Genomic DNA, 24,443 nt, shown 5'->3' with positions numbered 1-24,443 from the left:
TTTTCATATAACATTACATTATTCAAAAATATTTAGATTTAAAAACTATTATTCTTCAGTTTTTAATACCAGTCCTTTAAAACAATTTGTTCCATACGCCACATTGTTCGTAACTTGACAAAATTGGGCAATTTTTTGTTCCAAACGCCATGATTTTTGGGGCGGAACAATTCTTTTTTGTCTCTTTTTGTTCCATACGCCACACGGCATGGATATGGAACAACAAAGTTCAAACTTGATTTGTTCCATACGCCAGACTTTATGGATATGGAACAAAACGACAGGATTTTTTTTTGCCACAAAGCGGATATAGAACATATTGACATCTGTGTATCTCAAAAACTATAGGAGATAGAAGAAAACCGATTAAAAGATCTGAAAGAGCATGGTTTAAAATCTAGTAAGGTACCTTTGTCTCAAAATGTCAAAAATTGCGTATGGAACACTTAAGCATGACACCGACGAAATCTGAATTTTGTACACATGGTGTGAACCATACAGAAATTTCAATGCATCAAGTGTTATGTGTATACATACAGTCTGTCGCAAAAGTTAGTATACACCGTTGAAACCAACATGTATTAGGGATAAATATCACTATAACTTATTGAAAACAACAAACTATTAGTTTTATTTGATAGAAAAGAAGGTTGTCTTCCGTAATAACAATTAAAAGTGCGCAATATTTGCATACATTAGCAAATGTACGGTTCGAATCCCAAAAAGACAAAAAATTATGTCGCAAAAGTTAGTATACAACGGAGAATCCTCGTGGAACTGTCTAAAAAATTTTTGATATTTTTGAACAAAATTAAACTAAATCTGTACTTAAGATCATAAAGAGTATATTAATTGGTTTTAATGGCAGTTATAGTACTTATAGTGACAATTCCAAAGTAGACTGGATCGTAAAATCCACAAAAATTGGTCATCTACAAATACAACAACTGTAGGGACAAAATTCCGAGTGTTATGTCCTGTTTATGAATTCTATAGCCATGAAATGCTTAGAAAAGCTCTAAAGTTTCAATATGAGGAGATCTTGATTGAGTTTCCACTTGTCCTGTTTGAAAAAAACGGGAATTTCTTGAAGGAAACCCATACTTTTGAAGCCATTGTCCTTTTGAAACATGTAATAATCCTTAATCTTTACACATAAGGACTTTCCTTTTGAGTTAATTTTCTCACAAATGTTCCCCTATTCATATTCCCACCAAAAGTAAATAGTAGGAGAACCTCAAGGTCCGTAGTAAGCCCTACAGTTATACTGTCCTACCGGCTTTGTAGCAGATCGGACATTCTTCTCGTGTCCCTAGTGTCTAGTGTACTACAAATGTCTAATGAACTACTTCTAACTGATTCAGTTAGTTGTATTTTGGTCCTTGGTGAAGCGAACACAGCTTTTCCGAACGTTTTTGCACAATCCATGCGTTATAACAGCAGAAAAAGCTCTGTATTATAATTTTAAATTAGCTATCATATCCTTCTGTGGTGGTGGAGTATCACTGTAGGGCTTACACCAGAACTTGAGGTTCTACTACTATTTATTTTTGGTGGGAATGTGAAAAGGGACATAATTTGTGAGAAAATTAACCGAAAAGGAAAGTCCCTATGTGTAAGGATTAAGGATTAATACATGTTTCAAAAGGACAATGGCATCAAAAGTATGGGTTTCCTTCGAGAAATTCCCGTTGTTTCAAACAGGACAAGTCGAAACTCTATCAAGATCACCCCATATTGAAACTTTAGAGCTTTTCTGAGCATTTCATGGCTTTAGAATTCATAAACAGGACATAATACTCGGAATTTTGTCGCTACAATTGTCGTATTTGTAGATGACCAATTTTTGTGGATTTTGCGATCCAGTGTACGTTGGACTTGTCACTATAAGTACTATAACTGCCATTAAACCCCATTAATATACTCTTTATGATCTTAAGTACAGATGTAGTTTCATTTTGTTCAAAAATATCAAGAATTCTTTACACAGTTCCACGAGGATTCTCCGTTGTATACTAACTTTTGCGACATAAATTTTGGTCTTTTTGGGATTCGAACCATACATTTGCTAATGTATGCAAATATTGCGCACTTTTAATTGTTATTACGGAAGACAACCTTCTTGTCTATCAAATAAAACTAATTGTTTGTTGTTTTCAATAAGTTGTTGTGCTTTTTATCCTTAATACATTTTGGTTTCAACGGTGTATACTAACTTTTGCGACAGACTGTATGTATATATGTGTGTATTATGTGTATACATATGTATATATTTCGGTTCCAACACACACATTTTTCCAAAATGTACGGAAACGAAAAAATGGCAGAAACGTCAAAAAATCTAGAACAAATGTCAAAGTCGGCGTGTCAGCGAATCAGAAGCCGACAAACATGTTGCACATTTTTGCTCGCTCAAATTTGTCGTGTAAAAAGTTTCTAAAGAGAAAGCTATTCAGCGACATTTTTGTTCAAAGAGAAGTAAACATTTTGCAACTTTTTCGGTGTATTTCGGGGAAAAATGTGCAAAAGTTGTTAAATGTGTAAAAACTTTCTAGTTCTGGAACGAAGCTATTATTACAACATGATTAATATTAGCTGTGTTCCTTTACTTACCTGAGGTTACCATTTTTACCATTTGTTACCATTTTTAACCTGCAAAGGGTTCCTTAACCCCGAAAAGTGGCAAAACTGGAAGCAATTTTTAAGAGAGTGAGAGTGGAGAGAGAGCGAAAATGGCTTTCTCTTCTACCACAGGCTACCAGCAAAATTTCTGCAGGTAAAAATGGCAGAACTGATTGTTCGACTTTTGTTTGACGATTATTTCACAATGAAGAAGAAAATGGACGAAAAACAGAAGAAAGTCCCGGTCCACACTAGAGTGAATTTCATTAAAAAATTTCATGAAATTAGGTGTTCTTAGGTCGAATTACCCACTACAGCAATTTCATGATTTTACTCTACTATGTCGATGGTCAGACTAGCACGATTTCAACATGGCGACGTCAAGTTTATAGGCGAGGGGTATGAAGTAGTGAAACCCATGTACATGGTTTTCTGTGTTTGTTGTGTTGCCTCTTCTTGTTCTTCGTTGCAATATTTTTTCTTCAATTTTCTTTCATTTTTATTTTCTCAAGCAAACGTTAACAACAAAACAAACATAAATATATTTAATAAAAACATTTAATGAATGAAATAGTGAAAATTTAACTATTAATATTAATTTAATTATTAATGTTAATTATTTTGTGTTTTTTTTTGGTTTATTTATGACTTTTTTTGTTTTTATTGGTATGAGAAACACAACAAACGCGAATGGTAAAATAAAGAGGACAAGCAAAGATCTTAAATTTCACGTTAACGTGTGTGGACATTAACGAAATTTGAAAAGAAACTTTAAAGTGCAGTACACATTGTCAGTTTTGAATGTCGATATTTCGCAATTATCGATAACTGTCAAACCGTCCAGCAACCACAAAACATTTTGTGGTTGCATGATGAATGACAAAAATGAACGGCCACACTAGCAAGCAACAACAAAGCTGTCATTCAAAACTGACAATGTGTACCCAGCTTAACGAAATTGGTTTCATGAAACCTTGCTAGTCTGACCATCGACTATGGAACTTGATCTAGAGACGCATAATTTCATGTCAAAATTTCAGTGAAATTACTCTAGTGTGGCCCGGGACAAAAAGTCGAACGCTGACAAAACTAAATTAAAAACTGTGAAATAAAAGACGAAAATTGATTTTTTATGTTTCTTTTTGACATTGATGCCAGATCTACCATTTTTCCGTTCCTTACTTTTCGGTAAAAATGTTCATGAGAGAGCAAATTTGATCAATTTTGGCACTTTTCTCTTTTACCACCTTTACCATTAAAAAAGTAAATGAACAAAGCTATTTTTTTGTTAGTCCCTGTTTATACAGGGAAAGTTGATGGGAAAGAAAATTGAGTTTATGGGCGAGGGAGTAGAGAGGAATAAGAGGGGGTACACACACCTCCGTACTGGCAAATTCTGTTTTGTTTCGTTTTTCTTCGTATGACCGTGTTTAGACATTCACACTGGAAAGAAAAATTTTCTTCTCAATTTCTTTTAAAAATTTCCTTGTTGTTTAGACACGGAAATCATGTTTGTGTCAATTTTATAATTTTTCTTATTCTTCTTCACACTCATTTTCTCATTGCGCCGTTCAAAAACAAAGCCAAGGCAAAATTGTAATGAAAAATAAAAATGGACGTGTGTGATAAACAATTAATTATTATTGAATTGCATTTAAATTTTGATATTTCCACTAATTTCAAATTGTTTTTGCTTAAAAAAATAGTCCAAATAGTCCAAATGTCTTTTTTTTTCAATTGTCTCCGCTGTTGTTTGTTTCTCGACAGAGAAAATAAAATGAAAGAAAATGCAAAAACAAATCTGCAGCCAACTTCAGGTTGTATTCAAAGAAAAACGAAACAAAACAGAATTTGCCAGTACAGAGGTGTGTGTACCCCTTCTTATTCCTCTCTACTCCCTCGCCCATAAACTCAATTTTCTTTCCCATCAACTTTCCCTGTATAAACAGGGACTATACAACCTGAAGTTGGCTGCAGATTTGTTTTTGTATTTTCTTTCATTTTATTTTCTCTGTCGAGAAACAAACAACAGCGGAGACAATTGAAAAAAAAACTATTTGGAGGAAAAACTATTTTTTAAGCAAAATCAATTCGAAATAAGTGGAAATATCAAAATTAAAATGCAATTCAAGGGTTCCTTTAATAATTAATTGTTTATCACCCACGTCCATTTTTACTTTTCATTACAATTTTGCCTTGGCTTTTTTTGAACGGCGCAATGAGAAAATGAGTGTGAAGAAGAATAAGCAAAATTATAAAATTGACACAAACATGATTTCCGTGTCTAAACAACAAGGAAATTTTAAAAGAAATTGAGAAGAAAATTTTTCTTTCCAGTTTGAATGTCTAAACACGGTCTAACAGCTGATTACAATTTTTTTCTTGTTATGGCCAATTCTGTCAAAAGCAGGGTTGACATTTTTTACTGTTGTTGACATTATTGGTCTGTTCCTTTACTTTTGAAAGTGGTAAAACCGGCAAAAGTTGCAATCTGCTTCCATATGAATTGTATGGTGTCTGAAGTAAAGGAACGCTTTTCGAGTAAAAGCACGTAAAGGAACAGAGCTTATGCAATTATAAAGGCAGATGCTTCGGTGAATTGCATGGTAGAATAATAAAAGGTAACCTCATTTCAAAAAAACGAAGATACATCTCTGGATTTCTCTGTAAGTTAGCCTGTCTCATGGTACAAATACACAGGTAGCCGCATCGGTAATTGATGGCAACATAAGATGTCAAAATTTGACATCAATTCAATGCAATTGACACATTATGTTCCCAGCAAAATGTTCGATGCCAAAGATGACATTCAATCATGGGTGCAAGTGATCTAGCATGTCATCTTTTTAGCATCTTCATCGATGAATTTTATATGAGCGTGGACCCCAAAAGATGACGTTCTTTTCTGGATTCTAAGCATGTCATTTTAACCAATGCGTTGACATGTCATTTCCACCAATGCTTTGGCATGTCATTTCCACCAATGATTTGACATGTCATTTTCACCAATGCTTTGACACGTCATTTTCACCCATGCTTTGACATGTCATTTTAACCAATGCTTTGGCATGTCATTTTCACCAACCCCTTGGCATGAAATTTTCATATTGTTTGGAAAATGGACATGCTCTTTATTAATTCAAACGAATTCATGAAATAACTACAATTAATTTATCAGTTTAGTTTTTCAAAAGTTTACATCCAAAATTGCAATGTAATCACCACCGCTGCAACGCAAAAGATTACTTCCTCCGTTCTCCGCAACTGATATTCTTTCATCTTACAAAAGGTTTTTTCAATTATCTTCCCATCACCAGTTCAGATTTCGACATGGACTCCAAATGCACTCCTTTAAGTATTTTTATTTCGCAAATTACTTTTATTTTATAACTTTATTATTTTATAACAACATTTTGGTAATTTATACTCTTTTGTTTAGTGACGGAAATATGTAGGGATCTACAACCCGGCTTGCTTTAGGGATCTCTAAGAACAAAATGTAACGAACGGGGAGGAGAGACTTTTATGGAAAATACCATTTATGCTTAATTAATTTATTTTTAATTGTTTCTTTCCAAAAGTAGTTTCTTCTTTATTTTCAGATTCTTGTTCCTTTTCGTTTCGGACTTTTTTTTTCAAATTCCAAGAAGCGAGATTTGATTGATTTCATTCTATGTCAGATTTAGAACAGACAAGGGAACTTTTAAAATAGCAATGTGTGCAGTCCGATTCTATTTTTAGCCCGATGGTTGGGACTTCATATAATACCAATTGTTTAGAAGTTTTAGTTGTTTGATATGCAGGAAATGTAAGACAACATCACGACGACAGCTCTACCAACTTTGGTCTGTTCCAGAAACTGCAAGAATCTACTTATTTTTACTACGATAACAATTTTTCCTTTATGTTATCGGAAAAAATAGTAAAAATTAGTCGATTTTTGCAGTACTAGATAGATCATACCAAAATGAAAATAAACAGGTGTGTAAATAAAAACACAAACATCATCTCTATTGGATCGATGGAATGGGTACAAATGCTGATGAAAAGATCGGATCTTTCACGACTTCCTTTGCATTGGTTCAAATCCTAATGAAAAGATCGGATCTTCCACGACTTCCTTTGAACCAATGCAAAAGATGACATGAAATCACGTCATCGCAAAGAACCCCTTCCGTCAAATTTTGCTGGGTTACCATCAGCTGGCATGATAATGCTACCTGTATTATTGTACCATGGCCTGTCTGTAATTAAACCTGCAATTGAAACTATCCAACCCTGCATGACAGGACAAAACAAAAACAAACTTTTGTTTATTTACATTTATTTAATAAGAGCATTTTATTTGAAGTGGCAAGTTAAAAATCGAATTTTCTGTGTGGATACTATTAATATTCCGTGTTTTATTTTTTATTGCAGGGATAAAGATGACTTGTCTGGTGCTGACATTCAATTTCAAGTAATATGTAGTACATTGCTATATCTATTGGCTTTCCGCCAAGAGGAATGTCCATGTGAATAATGTACATATTTAAAATTGGGGAGACTTCCTCAGTTTCTAGGCTAACGAGGGCATATTATCATTAATTCGATCAAAAATGTGCCATATCGAAATAATGGCTTTGGCCCTCAAGAATGTTTGGACGAAATCCATTTCAGAAAATTTTGAGTCGAGGCGTGGCCGTCTGTACGTCTCGCTGGCTGGTGCTCACGATTACTCTCGAACAAAACAACCAACTTAATACAAACTGTGAATATCGTACTATATTGTCCAAAATTAGTTTAAGTTGGATTTATCGATCCAATCCTCCCATAAAAAAGTTCAAACTTCTTTGCAAAAGTTTGCGCACAATAACTCTTATGTTTTTATTTGTTATAATATAAAAATAAGAAATTAAACATTTCTTTCCCCGTTCTGTCTTCTTAATGTTGGTTTACTATAGGACAAATTGATGGAACTGAGAAATTTCCACCAATGTATTACTAGCCTAAGGGTTGGTAACATGCCAAATCACTTGCACCCATGTTCGAATAGAACGTTTGGCATCGAACATTTGCTGGGTATCGGCCAACACCCTCGGGAAGTTCCCACACAAAATTTCTACATATTAAGGATACGTCTCGAATCTTTCGTGGGTTCTCCACGAGCTCCTGTAACAACGAAAGAAACGCTTTTAAAAATCGTTACCGCCACTAACTAAAATGACTAAGATAACTTACGAGAAAAGTTTACAACGATATAAAGTTTTTAATGGCAAGTCCAGGCTTCCTGACATAATTGTCCAAAATCTCCGGTGGGCACGATAGCTATCGAAAGGAGTGACTAACATTGGTCCAACCTTTGCATATCGTAATATTTGTCACAAACTTAAATCGTTTTAAAGGACAACTGCTACCATCCATTCCAAAGCCACTTCGCGGATCGTGTTGACAATTTGTATTTCCACTCTTTACGTGCTCCTTCAAATTTAAAACGTCAATTCCCTCCAACGTCGTTCCTTATTATTTAATTTTATTCTTATTGAAAATATTTAATTTTGGATTTTAAACATAACTGTCAAATATGTGTGTATCTATGTATGTGTATGTAATGATAAACACATACATAGAAAATTATTGTCAAATCCGTTTTGACAATGAAATGTTGTCAAAGGTTCAATTTAGAAAAAATTGTAATCATATGATTGCATAAGGTTACCTTTTTTAATTGTACCATGGGTGAATTGTTTCAAAAAAAAAAAAAATAAAATTGTTGATTTTTTAATATGCAGTAATACTTGCGAATGAAAGATTTGTCAAGTATTGACATTTATTGAATTTTTTTCTAAAAGTACGGGAACTGGAACAAATTTTGTAAAATTTCTAGCTGAAATGTCGCCATTTCTGCAAATCGGATGCCAGCAATCACGACGCAATAGTACGTTTATATATAACCGGATTTAACAAACCCACTGGGTTTCAAATGTCAATTCCATTGCTTATATTTCAAATAAATCCTCATAAAGAAAGTTAACCCAGCAAAAAGCCATAATATTGTTACGGAATTAGATTTAACTAATCTCCGTGTAGACGTTGTTTTATTCCCCGATACGATTTGTACCAAATAAAACAGGGTTCGTTTTAGATTACGTTTCTACAATGCTTTATTTACTTTATTACACTTATTCGTAACCGACTTTAATTACTAAGCACGCAGCTTGTCTCTAGTTAGCACGCAGCTATTCTTCACCGATCTGTTCAGTTCAACGCTTAAAACCAGGGTTTCGGAGTCGAGGTATTTTTGGCTCGACTCCGACTCCAGGCGAGTTTTTTTTACGACTCCGACTCCGACTCAGACTCCGGGTCGACTCCGAGAGTGAATTCCTATAACACTAAAAATGAATAAAATGTGCACAAATTTTTAATATTTTCCTTTATTTTGGCCTATATAGGCTAATGTGCTAATTTCTTTACATATGCATTACTGTTTCTGCAGAATATTACATTGAAAAATAGCAAAGTTGGAAACTTTTTGTCGCTTTTCCGTTTTTTGCACTAGTATATTCTCGGCGGAATTCTTTCGCGTGAGAAAATCAATAAGCTTTCAAAATATGTGAAAATGATGGGGCAATACAAATCGTAAGGACTATATGCAATAAAAACTATAAGCAATTCACGACCAAGTTTCAAACTGGATGTTAGCCAACATTTTAGTGTGCTTAGCCTTATAAGGAGACCCCAAGTTGTAAAGCTCAATAAAAACCATTTTTCATAATTGTTTTTCGAAAAAAACTACGTAACTTTTTGGCAGATTTTAGTTCCTATCCAACGCTCATTCTGAGGCACTATTGTTCCGATCGACTTTAACAATTTTACCATATATTATATGCTATTTATACTTTCTACTTTTTCTGAAATTTACAAATAGGGATCACCCCTTAAACTAAAATTCAGCGCTCACATTTTGAACTTTGGTATGGGTGGAGTGGATAACACTATGCAACACTGAAAATGCAAACAACTTCTAGTATGCATTTTTTGAAAGTACATATTTAGACTACAAAAACCCTAGTAGGGTTTTGTCCTGTCAGATCCAGTTCGGATTTTATGGCCTCATTTAAACCGGGCTAAATCTACACTTTTTTACATTTATCAGGCCTTTATCTCAGAAACTAATAGGAATTTGGCCTTGCTGTCTTTAGCAATATTGTAGCCCTAAACTAGTAGAACTTATCTTTTGAAAAAACCACATAAGAAAAACTCCATCTAGGGCATCAAAATCTATAAAATATAGAAAATTTTACATAATTGCTGAAATTCTATTCAGTATCGGCTTACTTCATGTTGTTTTAGCGGTATTTTGCATCATATTTTTTACAACACGTATTTCATACACAGTTCACACCAATAGTTTATCCTCGCATTTCGGATTTCACTACATTATTGACATTTTTATTAAATCGTCGTTGACAAATGTACTGAAAACAACGGCATAGAAGCATTTTACAACAATGACATGTTCTGAAGAATTGTGTAATACATTCCAGGGAATATTCCAGGAATATATTTTCCAAAAGAAAATATTCAGAAAAAATTAACGGTTTTGGAGATACGGTGCGAAATGTATAAAAATTGTGGAATTTTTGCATACAGTCTGTCGCAAAAGTTAGTATACACCGTTGAAACCAAAATGTATTAGGGATAAAAAGCACAATAACTTATTGAAAACAACAAACAATTAGTTTTATTTGAGAGACACGAAGGTCGTCTTCGGTAATAACAATTAAAAGTGGGCAATATTTGCATACATTAGCAAATGTACGGTTCGAATCCAAAAAAGACCAAAATTTATATCGCAAAAATTAGTATACAACGGATAATCTCCGTGGAGCTGTTTAAAAACTTCTTGATATTTTTGAACAAAATGAAACTAAATCTGTACTTAAGATCATAAAGAGTATATTAATTGGTTTTAATGGCAATTATAGTACTTATAGTGACAAGTCGTAACTCAAAAAGAAAGTTCTTATGTGTAAGGATGAAGGATTATTACATGTTTCAAAAGGACAATGGCCTAAAAAGTATGGGTTTCCTTCAAGAAATTCCCGTTTTTTCAAACAGGACAAGTCGAAACTCGATCAAGATCACCTCATATTGAAAGTTTAGAGCTTTTCTGAGCATTTTATGGTTTTAGAATTCATAAACAGGACATAACACCTGGAATTTTGTCGCCACAGTTGTTGTATTTGTCGATGACCAATTTTTGTGCATTTTACGATCCAGTGTACGTTGGATTTGTCACTATAAGTACTATTACTGCCATTAAAACCAATTAATATACTCTCTGTGATCTTAAGTACAGATTTAGTTTAATTTTGTTCAAAAATATCAAGAATTTGTTACACAGTTTCACGAGGATTCTCCGTTGTATACTAACTTTTGCGACATAAATTTTGGTCTTTTTGGGATTTGCACCGTACATTTGCTAATGTATGAAAATATTGCACACTTTTAATTGTTATTACGGAAGACAACCTTTATGTCTATCAAATAAATCTAATTGTTTTTTTTTTCAATAAGTTATAGTGATATTTGTCCCTAATACATTTTGGTTTCAACGGTGTATACTAACTTTTGCGACAGACTGTATATTTTGAAATTTGAGGCAATAAATGTAGTTTTTTCGAGTTCATTTTTTCTCCAAATATTTTATTCTTGTCCTTATCTACAAATTTGCTTCAGAGGTCAGAAGAAGACTCGCCTTGGTTTCAGAGATATAAGCCCGATTTTTTTTAAAAACTCAATATTTAACCATGTTTAGATGGGGTCATAAAATCCGAGCTGGATCTGACACAAGAAAAGCCAACTAGGGTTTCTTGTCGTTTGGGTCTGTACTTTAAAAAAATCTTCAGTTCGAATTGTTTGCACAAGATCACCTTACAAAAGTTGTTGCACAGTGCAATTTTATTGAAATATTTGAGATATATTGTGTACACCACTCAGCACGTAAGCAGATGGATGTTTTTTTTTGAAACTGAAAAATTAGCAATCGATGAGATTTCGTGCATGAAAATATTCTACAAAAATGTTGCTAGGAAAATTTTATGTAGGGTCGGTCCACTAGGACAAGATATCGACATTGTCATGTTTTCATTGTCCTTTATCACTTTTACCCGATCCTTTCCCATGAAAACTTTATGATTATGTATTTCATTGAATTTCGTATATGTAATTAATTGTGTAGAAAACTCGGATACACATCAACTATATCTGTTCCTGGCGGACAGATCCCGTTATTTGAATGTCTACATCTAAAGCCCTCATTGAGTATATAATGAATCCTATAGGATCGTTTGGGGTTCTTAATTGGAAATTTCATTCCCAAAAGGAATTGTCCTCCCCCAGATCTTAACTTTCATTCTGTGAATTGTCCTGTAACTTAGTATAATATATAATTTGCATATATATTTTATTATACCTTTCTTTTAAAATAAATAATGATTTTTAAAAAAATGTTCTTGTTCCAAATTTAATGTTATATTTCTATAACGTGGAAAAAATTTGCCCGGAGTCGGAGTCGAGTTATTTTTTTCGACTCAGACTCCGACTCCAGCAAAATTGCTCGACTCCGACTCGTAGACTCCGACTCCGACTCCGACTCCGAAACCCTGCTTAAAACACAACTACTCGTCATTGCCAGTTCCCCTGCATTTATATCCCAAAGTCTCCCTGTTCGAGAAATATCTAGAGCATATGGCAACACCTCGAATCTGTACAACGAACACACAGACGCACATTCGCACTAAGCGAACAACCATACTCACATACATACATGGGGGATGATCAATGACATAATTACAACAACAAATAAATGTAAGAAAAGAAGTGACAAACTAAACAATAATTACATGACTATGGCAAACAAAATAAAAGCACATTAATGAAAGGTAAAGAACATCTAGAATAATGAAGATAATTCTACATGATAATTGTTGTTGCTTAAATAAAGTAACTGCGTAATAAAACTTTACGTTACAATTAAAATTTTTAAATTAACGGAAATTAAACTAAACTAACTTAAACCTATCAGTTACATTCGTAACATTGCCTCCCGCTTAAGCCTGTTCGTCCCGAATAGGCACAGTTCCCTCTCGGTGGTATGGGCATTGGTAACACTGCCTCCCGCTTAAGCCTGTTCCTCTTGACTAGACGCAATTCTCGTTCCGTAGTGGTGGCAACCGATTTAGATGTACCCTTTACTGCGTCAGCTTTGGTCTTTTGCTCTTCTGGACGACGTTGCCTTCTCTCCAGGAATCGTGACGTTATACCTTCTTTCTTTGTGGTCACCTTCCTAAGTGCCACCTGGTCTTCATCAGACTTGTCCTTCCTTGCTGTACGGCCGCTTTCCCATGGACCTTTCCTCGACGTACATCTTCGCTTTTTCCTCCTCGTTGCGAGATTTTTCCACTTTCCTACGGGCCATTTGTCGGCGGCTTCCACCTTCAGCGTACGGACATCGACAGCAATCTCGCCGGATTCTGCCTTTGGGCGATGTTTGCTTTTCTCGTTGTAGCCCACATTTATCGGTATTTCCACATTGGACCAAGTCATCACACGGTGCTTTATGTCCAGGTTGATGTCGAAGGCAATCATGAAGTCCACGCCAAGTATAACTTCGTCCACAATATCGGCCACTATAAAATCGAAATTTACCGATTTTCTACCCATGCTCAGTCTTTGGTAGGCCTTTCCATGCACCGTTGTAGTCTCGCCTGTGGCCGTCCGCAATTTAACTCCATTTAACGGCAATACCTTCCCTTTTACCAAATCCGGTCTAATAATGGACTTTGTTGCACCGGTGTCATTGCTTTTTGAAGGCGGTGAGGTGGATCTGAGCCTTGGTCGTTGCAATGCGCATTCTCGTGCAATGTGTCCAGCTTTACGACAGTTGTAGCAAGTCTTTCTCGTTTTACCAGCCCCTCGTTTCACACGCATTCCTTTAGCGGATCGACAACGGTCTGGGAATTGTTGTCCTCAACTTGCAGCCTCCTCACGTTGTAAGCTTTAGGTTTCACCAGCATCCTCGCGGTTTCTTGGGCCAGGGCAAATGACACGGTTTCTGCAAATGTTCCTATCGGTGCCGCATACGTCGCAAATTTTATCTCTGGATCACGAATACCACTTGCAAATGTCTCAATCTTTATGCGGTCCACCAATGGATGTGTCTCTCCTGGATATGCCAACTGCGCCAACCGCTCTATATCAGCCGCAAAGTCTTGTAAGGTCTCATTTGGCTTCTGGACTCTTCCCCTCAGTTCCATTCGGTAGATCTCTTGCTTGTGTTCACTATCGTACTTACGTTCAAGAGCAGCCATTATATCTCCATAGTTGTTCCTAGAAGCGGCGGGAATACTCTGTAATACGTCAGCAGCATCACCCTTCAATGCCATAAGGAGTGATACCGCCTTGTCGTTGTCGTTCCAAGAATCTCTAGCCGCCAATGTCTCGAACTGTAATTTGAACACATTTAAAGAGGTTGATCCGTCGAACACTGGAGGCTTGATTTTTATCGTGTTATGAATAGCTCTCACTGGGCCACCTTTGATTTCCAGTTCCGACATTTTCTTTTCTATGCCCAGAATCTTCTCATCTTGAGCCAGAAATTTCTCGTCAACAGACAAAATCTTTTTATCCAACTCTTTAATTTGTACCTCCACGTTTTCTACTCTCTTTTCAATCACCATCGTGATGTTCTCGAGTTTCTCGTTAATAGTTCTAGAATTTGCCTCTAATATATCTTCCATGCCCTTAGCGATTTTTCTAGAGTTCTCTTCTAACTTTTCCTCCAATTTTCTGGAATATTCTTCACTCTTTCTGGAATTTTCTTCCATTTTAGCATCTAATTTCTCCATCATTTTACTGGAATTTTCTTCAACCATTCTGCAATTTTCTGCTTTCATTTCCATCACAAGTCTGGAAGTTTCTTCGCTCTTTCTGGAATTTTCTTCCATTTTAGCATCTAATTTCTCCATCATCATAGCCAGCATTGATTTCAAATCGCCACCCCTGGCAGCTACCGACGAAACTTCCTCAACGCTGGATTCGCCCTTTGCCGATAACTCGACTTCCTCCTTCTCGAACTCATATTCATCGATGTTCATTCCACGGCGCTCGAACTCTTCCAACAAGCGTTTTTGTAGTTCGGCCTTGTTGCCAGTAGAACACAACTCCAACTTACTTAGCTCCTTCTTCAAGTCTTCCACTCGCAGATCCTTAAACTTCATTGTAGGATGATCGTAATCTCACTGCTGACACCAATTGTTACGGAATTAGATTTAACTAATCTCCGTGTAGACGTTGTTTTATTCCCCGATACGATTTGTACCAAATAAAACAGGGTTCGTTTTAGATTACGTTTCTACAATGCTTTATTTACTTTATTACACTTATTCGTAACCGACTTTAATTACTAAGCACGCAGCTTGTCTCTAGTTAGCACGCAGCTATTCTTCACCGATCTGTTCAGTTCAACGCTTAAAACACAACTACTCGTCATTGCCAGTTCCCCTGCATTTATATCCCAAAGTCTCCCTGTTCGAGAAATATCTAGAGCATATGGCAACACCTCGAATCTGTACAACGAACACACAGACGCACATTCGCACTAAGCGAACAACCATACTCACATACATACATGGGGGATGATCAATGACATAATTACAACAACAAATAAATGTAAGAAAAGAAGTGACAAACTAAACAATAATTACATGACTATGGCAAACAAAATAAAAGCACATTAATGAAAGGTAAAGAACATCTAGAATAATGAAGATAATTCTACATGATAATTGTTGTTGCTTAAATAAAGTAACTGCGTAATAAAACTTTACGTTACAATTCAAATTTTTAAATTAACGGAAATTAAACTAAACTAACTTAAACCTATCAGTTACATTCGTAACAATATAAACGTGGCATTTGATTAGCCAAAATTTTTAAGTAGAAAATAAGAGAATGACATTTTTTTCGCTGTCTTAAGTTTTGGATACAACTTTTGCTATTTTTGGAACACTTAAGGCCTGGGTACATAAGCCGCTCGGCTTTCTTACTTAATTCATTTCAGGTAAAGGAATAAAGAAATGTCAGAACCACATTTCAATTAGGTCGAACTTGGTCTTTTACCAGAAATGAATTAAGCAAGAAAGCCGAGCGGCTTATGTACGCAGGCCTTTATCTAGCAATAATATTCTGGAGCATAACTGAAGTGATTTTTATTTTTTAAGGCCTCAACACATAAGAAGCTTGGCATTCTTGCTGAAGTCATATCTGATAAAAGACTAAAGACCAAGTTCGACTTAATAAAAAGATTTCAGAATCACATTTGAATTTTCAGTGATTTTCATACCTGTTGCTCGATTCTTGTTCTATGAAAATTTGAAATGAAAAGTTTTATAAAGGAAATAAATGTTAAATGGAACATTTTATAAGGCAAATATTTTTCATTTCATACTGTTAAGTCCAATTTACATATGCACATTAAATGATTTCGTTTTACGAAATCCTAGAATCAAATGAAGTGTATTTACATCTGTTTTTTTGCGTCATTTGCTTACGCACACAATCGCACATACACACTTATACAATAACACAAACACACGCACACAATATATTTATTCAGAGAAATAGGAATTTCACAACACAAATTTGTATCAAATAACTTAAATTAATTCTAAAAACAAAACAAAAAACATAATTTTTGCAAGTTTTTTAAACATTTATTTTCACTTTTGTCATCGTTTGAGTATTTTTGTTTTTCTACAACACACACAAACAAACAAAGACATCATAAAACAGTTGCATTTTTTGGTAGTTTATGACAAAAAAAACTGGGCTGCTTATAATAGTATGGTGTTTTCGTGCGTTGTTTAGAATAAATGACGCAGCTATCATCATTTATTTTTGTATGGTAAATGACGCAAAATGTTGCCTGTTTTAGCAAACAAATGACGAAACAGCTCCAAATGACGAAAAACCTGCTAATGTAAATTGGACATTACGAATGTAACTGATAGGTTTAAGTTAGTTTAGTTTAATTTCCGTTAATTTAAAAATTTGAATTGTAACGTAACGTTTTATTACGCAGTTATTTTATTTAAGCAACAACAACTACCATGTAGAACTCTCTTCATCATTCTAGTCGTTACATTACCAAAATCATGTAATTATCGTTTAGTTTGTTATTTCTTTTCTTGCATTTATTTGTTGTTGTAATTACGTCATTGATCATCCCCCATGTATGTGAGTCTGGTTGTTCGCTTAGTGCGAATGTGCGTCTGTGTGTTCGTTGTACATATTCGAGGAGTTGCCAGACATTTTCTAGAGGACTCTCGAACAGGGAGACTTTGGGATATAAATACAGGGGAACTGGCAATGACGAGTTGAGTTGTGTTTTAAGCGTTGAACTGAACAGATCGGTTAAATAAGAGCTGCGTGCTAACTAGAGACTTGCTGTGTGCTTTGTAATTAAAGTCGGTTCTGAATAAGTGTAATAAAGTAAATACATAAAGCATTGTAGAAACGTAATCAAAAAAGAACCCTGTTTTATTTGGTACAAATCGTATCGGGGAATAAAACAACGTCTACACGGAGATTAGTTAAATCTAATTCCGTAACAATATTTTCATAGAACAAGAATCCAGCCCCTGTAATGGAATTCTGTAACTCATTATTCGACTTACCGACAAAAATCGGTAAAATTAAAATGCTTATAACTTCGGTAATTAACGAAAATTTTCGGTAAGTTAACATCCAAAATAAAGGTGTCGCTATGTCCTACCGATATTGACAGTGTTGTCAACTTTTATTGATACTTTTCATGCATAATTTTGCGTTTTAATTTCAGCGTTTTTTGTCGGTAACTCAAAAAAGAAGTTACAGAATTCCACCACTGGTCTACCTTTCCCAGCAAAAAGTTTGCATCCGTGGATGCAGTTTAATCAGTACAAGTGTACAGTACAATTGCCGTTGGAGTACATCTTTTCCTATGAATTCACTTATGAATTTTACAAGTGAGCGCGCAGCTAGGATGCACTCCATTTTGCTTCCACAGCACACAGCTAGGATGCACTCCATTTTCGATCCGATGGAGTGTTTAGGGTTGAATTGCATTTTTAGTCAGTCTAAAGATGCAATAAAAATGCAAGCCATTGCGGAATATTCCAAAATAAATAAAATGCATTTTTCTTTGTGTAAAACAAGAACTCAAAGAACTTTATTAAATTTATTATATAAACACAAATTTATTATATAAACACAGATTTAAAAAAAGTTTCCATTAAATTCAATCACATTTGAGCTTACTTCCTCCGTTCTCAATTTAGTACAAGCGCATCTAATTTTGCTTCATCATCCGAAAGGTTTTTTATGTTGCCTTCCCACTAGTTCAGCTTTCGACATGGACTCCAACTCCGCTCCATTAAAAATATCCGTTTCGTGAATTACCGCAAAAATGTTCGCAATTTAAGTTTTTATTTCTTTATTTTATAACAAATTCTCCGAAATGTATACACTCTTTTTTGTCTTTTGAAGAAATGTGTAGGGATCAACCAACTGTTTTTTTTTTTTTATAGGGATCTATACAGCAACTGCTTATAAAATGTATCGAACGGAGTGCATTTTTCATAACTCTGTTGGACTACATCGAAAGATGTTGTGAAATCATGACTCCAATTGCACAACTTCCAAAATTTTTTGCTGGGTTTACTTTATTATACCATGACCCAGCAAAAAGTTTGCACCCGTGGATGCACCCACCAAAAAAGTTTGGAAGTAGCGCAATGCAGAGTTATGATTTCATTACATCTTTCGATGGAAAGAAATATGGTTTGAAGTTGTGCTTGTCGAGTTATGATTTCACTACATCCTTCGATGCAGTCCACAGTTATACAAAATGCACTACATGCCGTTGTTATGTCAAAACTTTCTTTATGTTGTTGGGGAAACTACAACAAAAATATTTTTTTTTATAAAGGGATTTGACTTTTCATATTCGATCGGCTGGTGTGATACCACTACCTGGGTAATTATGCCATGAATTGTATCAAGGCAAATTTATATAAGGTATATGCATGAATTACAACAACTAACAAATTTACAAAAACAACATTGTTGTATTGAAAATTAATTGTCAAAGAAAATATTGAATAATAGGGTCGTTCCAAAATTTTTTTCAGGAAAAAACATAAATACGTTTTGAAATTCCTCAAAAATAGAACAAATTTGAATCAAAATGTAAATATAACGTAATTTTTATTACACGTTTAGGATGAAATACAGTATTTTATGGTAGCAAATTCCGAAGTTTCAAATTTCATGAGTACCCTACTATATTTTGAAAACTATTGGTCTGTTCCTTTACTTTTGAAAATGGTAAAACCGGCAAAAGTAGTAAAAGTTGTAAACTGCTTCCATATGAATTATATGGTCTCTGAAGTAAAGGAACGCTTTTCAAGTAAAAAGTGGTAGAACTTGAAGATTCTTGCGCGTAAAGGAACAGAGCTTATATTTACAAAAAAGTAAGAATACAGCTGATTGTCACTTCTACCTTATACCCTGGTTACACTTAATCGGATTAACCCATTGGGTTTGGATTTCAAATGTCAATTCCATAGCGCAAACGTCAAATAAATCCTCTCGAAGTGGGTTATCCCGGCAAAAAACTCTAGTGTAACCGTACTATTATATAAATATGCCTTGAATTGTACGGTGTCTGAAGTAAAGGAATGCTTTTCAAGTAAAAAATGGTAAAACTTGAAGATTCTTCCACGTAAAGGAACAGAGCTATAGATGAAAGAACAAATTTTGCGTATTATAGGTCTGTTCCTTTACGTGCAAGAATCTTCAGGTTTTGCCACTTTTTACTCGAAAAGCGTTCCTTTACTTCTGACACCATACAATTCAAATGCGAGCAGCTTACAACTTTTACTACTTTTGCCGGTTTTACCATTTTCAAAAGTAAAGGAACAGACCATATAACACCATATGCTTTTTCACATGCATGTTGTCACTCATGGTACAATAATACAGGTAAAAGCAAGTCCCAGCTGATTAGATTCACCCGTAATACTAGTGTCAAAATGTATATGACGTTTTGTTATTGTTTTTCATTGTGTATACTTTTTTGTCAACCGTTGTATTGAAAATTTAAAAATAAATCATACACAAACACATTGGAAACAACAAATATAAAAAAATTAATTTCATACATATATACATAGCTAAACAGTTACACACGCCTCATGGTACAATTAAAAAAGGTAACCTTATGCAATCATATGATTACAATTTTTTCTAAATTGAACCTTTGACAACATTTCATTGTCAAAACGGATTTGACAATAATTTTCTATGTATGTGTTTATCATTACATACACATACATAGATACACACATATTTGACAGTTATGTTTAAAATCCAAAATTAAATATTTTCAATAAGAATAAAATTAAATAATAAGGAACGACGTTGGAGGGAATTGACGTTTTAAATTTGAAGGAGCACGTAAAGAGTGGAAATACAAATTGTCAACACGATCCGCGAAGTGGCTTTGGAATGGATGGTAGCAGTTGTCCTTTAAAACGATTTAAGTTTGTGACAAATATTACGATATGCAAAGGTTGGACCAATGTTAGTCACTCCTTTCGATAGCTATCGTGCCCACCGGAGATTTTGGACAATTATGTCAGGAAGCCTGGACTTGCCATTAAAAACTTTATATCGTTGTAAACTTTTCTCGTAAGTTATCTTAGTCATTTTAGTTAGTGGCGGTAACGATTTTTAAAAGCGTTTCTTTCGTTGTTACAGGAGCTCGTGGAGAACCCACGAAAGATTCGAGACGTATCCTTAATATGTAGAAATTTTGTGTGGGAACTTCCCGAGGGTGTTGGCCGATACCCAGCAAATGTTCGATGCCAAACGTTCTATTCGAACATGGGTGCAAGTGATTTGGCATGTTACCAACCCTTAGGCTAGTAATACATTGGTGGAAATTTCTCAGTTCCATCAATTTGTCCTATAGTAAACCAACATTAAGAAGACAGAACGGGGAAAGAAATGTTTAATTTCTTATTTTTATATTATAACAAATAAAAACATAAGAGTTATTGTGCGCAAACTTTTGCAAAGAAGTTTGAACTTTTTTATGGGAGGATTGGATCGATAAATCCAACTTAAACTAATTTTGGACAATATAGTACGATATTCACAGTTTGTATTAAGTTGGTTGTTTTGTTCGAGAGTAATCGTGAGCACCAGCCAGCGAGACGTACAGACGGCCACGCCTCGACTCAAAATTTTCTGAAATGGATTTCGTCCAAACATTCTTGAGGGCCAAAGCCATTATTTCGATATGGCACATTTTTGATCGAATTAATGATAATATGCCCTCGTTAGCCTAGAAACTGAGGAAGTCTCCCCAATTTTAAATATGTACATTATTCACATGGACATTCCTCTTGGCGGAAAGCCAATAGATATAGCAATGTACTACATATTACTTGAAATTTAATGTCAGCACCAGACAAGTCATCTTTATCCCTGCAATAAAAAATAAAACACGGAATATTAATAGTATCCACACAGAAAATTCGATTTTTAACTTGCCACTTCAAATAAAATGCTCTTATTAAATAAATGTAAATAAACAAAAGTTTGTTTTTAGCTGTGTTCCAGAACTAAAAAGTTTTTACAATTTTTACGACTTTTACACATTTTACTCGAAAAAGCGTTCCCGTACACAAAAAAGTTGTAAAATGTTCACTTCTCTTTAAACAAAAATGGCGCTGAATGACGCTCTCTTTAAAAACTTTTTACACGACAAATTTGGGCGAGTAAAAAAATAGTAACATGGTTGCCGGCGTCTGATTGGCTGATACGCCGACTTTGACATTTGTTCCAGTTTTTTTGACGTATTTTCCATTTTTCCGTTCCCGAACTTTTTGAAAAAACTTTTATGTGACAACAAAATTTCTTTCTTTCTCTCTTTTACGAGTTTTACTATTAAAAAGTACGGGAACAAAGCATTTGTTTTGTCCTGTCATGCAGGGTTGGATAGTTTCAATTGCAGGTTTAATTACAGACAGGCTAATAGTGCGGTTACACTACAGTTTTTTGCCGGGTTAACCCACTTTATGAGGATTTATTGCTTAATCTGGTCAAATCTGACCAGATTTGCCATACAAAAATTAAATCCTCACACGACTGGGTTTATTTTAAATCCGGCACAAATCCACCAAAAATACAGTGTTGTATTCGGTATTTGTGCAAAAAAAATCCAACTCTACTCAAAAAGTACCAAAAGTTGCAACTGTTTTTCCAACAGAGTTTGTCGTGTTTTACACGTTTACGATTGGTCGCATGAGATTTTATGGAGTTAATAAATCTAAAGTTATTTGAAAATCATAAAATTATTTATTTTTCTACATTAGACACTTTTTAACAAAAAGTACGCTTGATACCGTGATACAAAAATGTATCCCTGTGTGTAAAATATACCAATATGAGCAAAGAGGGGACGATATCTCATACGAGAAATTGCAAAAGTGTAAAACACGACTTTATTAGTTATTTTGTATGTATACGTATACAAACATCAGCTGACAGTTTATATCCTCGAAAAGCTAAGTGTAATAGCACGGTTACACTACAGCTTTTTGCCGGGTTAACCCACTTCATGAGGATTTATTTGCTTAATCTACTCAAATCTGACCAGATTATACATACAAAAATTAAATCCTCTCATGGCTGGGTTTATTTTAAATCCGGCACAAATCCACCAAAAATACAGTGTTGTATTCGGTATTTGTGCAAAAAAATCCAACTCTACTCAAAAAGTACCAAAAGTTGCAACTGTTTTTGCAACAGAGTTTGTCGTGTTTTACACGTTTACGATTGGTCGCATGAGATTTTATGTAGTTAATAAATCTAAAGTTATTTAGAAATCATAAAATTATTTATTTTTTTTCATTAGACACTTTTTTAACAAAAGGTACGATTGATACCATGATGCAAAAATGTATCCCTGTGTGTAAAATATACGAATATGAACAAAGAGGGGACGATATCTCATACGAGAAATTGTAAAAGTGTAACACACGACTTTATTAGTTATTTTGTATGTATACGTAAACAAACATCAGCTGACAGTTTATATCCTCGAAAAGCTAAGTGTAACCAGCAAAGATTAACCCACTGGATCTATTAAACCCAGTGGGTTAACCTTCAATAGTGTAACCGGGGTATAACTTACAGAGAAATCCAGAGATGTATCTTCGTTTTTTTGAAATGAGGTTACCTTTTATTATTCTACCATGCACATGCCTACGGGCTTAAAAAGAAGAAAAAATGGCGTCTTGCTAAACTTTCGTTTATTAAATGGCTGTGTGCCTCTCAATTTATCATCAGATGGCTGTGTGCCTTACAAAATATTGCAGAAATTGATAATCAAATGGCTGTGTGCCTACACAATTGCTGAATTTTATCATATTGATCAATGCGAAGATATATCATATAATTGGAAAAAAGTTCAATCTACAGAGCAGACTTATTTAAACAGTGACACACGCCTACGGGCTTAAAAAAAGGAAAAAAATTAAATGGCGTCTTGTTAAGCAGTCGTTTAACAAACACGTGTTTACAAAGGAATAATCCTTAACCTCTACGTTTTCTTCGCAGAAGAAGAACTCGTAAACATCAAATGGCAGTATGCCTAAAAAAAGTTTTACTGAAATTAACAATATTGGCGAAATTAATAAATGAAATAAAGTCCTTTCGGATCAATTGAAAAATATGGACAAAGTCTATACAACGTACTGGGTTCTGAACGTGGTACCAAAGGGTCGGATACGTGAACCAAAAAGGAGGAAGAGGAGCGCTTAATGCGAAAAAAAAAATTAATTTGATATTAGCATATTCATCGGTAAGTACAAAGAAATACATACCTATATTTTCATAAATAATGGGTATTATCTCATAGTGAAATGTGAAAGTGCGTATTGCGCGATAAAATAGAAGCGAAGGACAAAGGACGTTATTACAACATTCCATTAGATCCACATATAAGGCGTGACTTGGCTAAAATGTGTGGAAAGGATTTCAAGAAGAATGACTGTATATGCTGGGATCACTTTTTGCCGGAGGATACGAGAAGAGTAGGAAAAATGCACGAGCAAAACAAAAACAATCTTCGGCGAATGCGACTATGGAATGGTAAGTAACTGTATGTAATTTAGAATTAAAAATTTATGTAAAATGTATTTTATTCAGTTCCACAGATGTAAATAGTGCCATTCCATATCCGTTGAAGAATATTGTGAGAAAATGGAAATGGATACAGACCAGGAGAAAAAGTTAATCTTAACAAATAAACCATATTATGTGTTTACTGCATTTTTCTTTTACTATTGGCAAATGTAAACGGAAATAAAGCTATGGAATCGAAAAAGTTTGTTTGTATTTTCGTGACAATCTCAAATCAATGGGATGTTCAATAACATCATTGTAATCAGGATATATTTTCTTATAGGGCAGAGGCAAAAACATTCTACGAGGGCGGTTCGGAAACTTCTTAGCCTATCAATGAAAGAGAATAGTTAGTTTTTCCAAAATATTTTTATTTGTCAATATAATCTCCTGAAACTTCAATACAATTAGTCCAACGCTTTTCTAGCAATTCTATCCCTTGATTAAAATAGTTTTCCTCAAGGTCTTCAAAATAGTGGTTTACAACTGTAATTGCATCTTCATTTGAGGTAAAACGCTTGCCAGCAAGGAATTTTTTTAGA

At 34.5% G+C, this 24,443-nt stretch overlaps 3 long non-coding RNA genes across 3 annotated transcripts; 2 read left to right on the top strand and 1 right to left on the bottom strand.

Moving 5' to 3' along the window:
- Nucleotides 1-6,883: 6,883 nt before the first annotated feature.
- On the top strand, nt 6,884-7,531 carry LOC141392943 (uncharacterized). Its single transcript, XR_012409922.1, has 2 exons — nt 6,884-6,975; nt 7,042-7,531. It is a non-coding gene; the product is annotated as an uncharacterized lncRNA (long non-coding RNA).
- Nucleotides 7,532-20,708: 13,177 nt separating this feature from the next.
- Nucleotides 20,709-21,320, bottom strand: LOC141392942 (uncharacterized). The gene is made up of 2 exons (XR_012409921.1): nt 21,265-21,320; nt 20,709-21,198 (listed from the first exon to the last, which is right to left on the bottom strand). It is a non-coding gene; the product is annotated as an uncharacterized lncRNA (long non-coding RNA).
- A 1,635-nt stretch (nt 21,321-22,955) lies between these two features.
- On the top strand, nt 22,956-24,075 carry LOC141392941 (uncharacterized). Its single transcript, XR_012409920.1, has 3 exons — nt 22,956-23,578; nt 23,636-23,868; nt 23,926-24,075. It is a non-coding gene; the product is annotated as an uncharacterized lncRNA (long non-coding RNA).
- Nucleotides 24,076-24,443: the final 368 nt, after the last annotated feature.

This window comes from Musca autumnalis, unplaced genomic scaffold (assembly GCF_047663935.1).
Source record: "Musca autumnalis isolate F117 unplaced genomic scaffold, ASM4766393v1 scaffold_2, whole genome shotgun sequence".
Taxonomy (NCBI): domain Eukaryota; kingdom Metazoa; phylum Arthropoda; class Insecta; order Diptera; family Muscidae; genus Musca; species Musca autumnalis.
The sequence above is the reverse complement of the archived record's forward strand: the minus strand, read 5'-3'. Positions and strand labels throughout refer to the sequence as shown.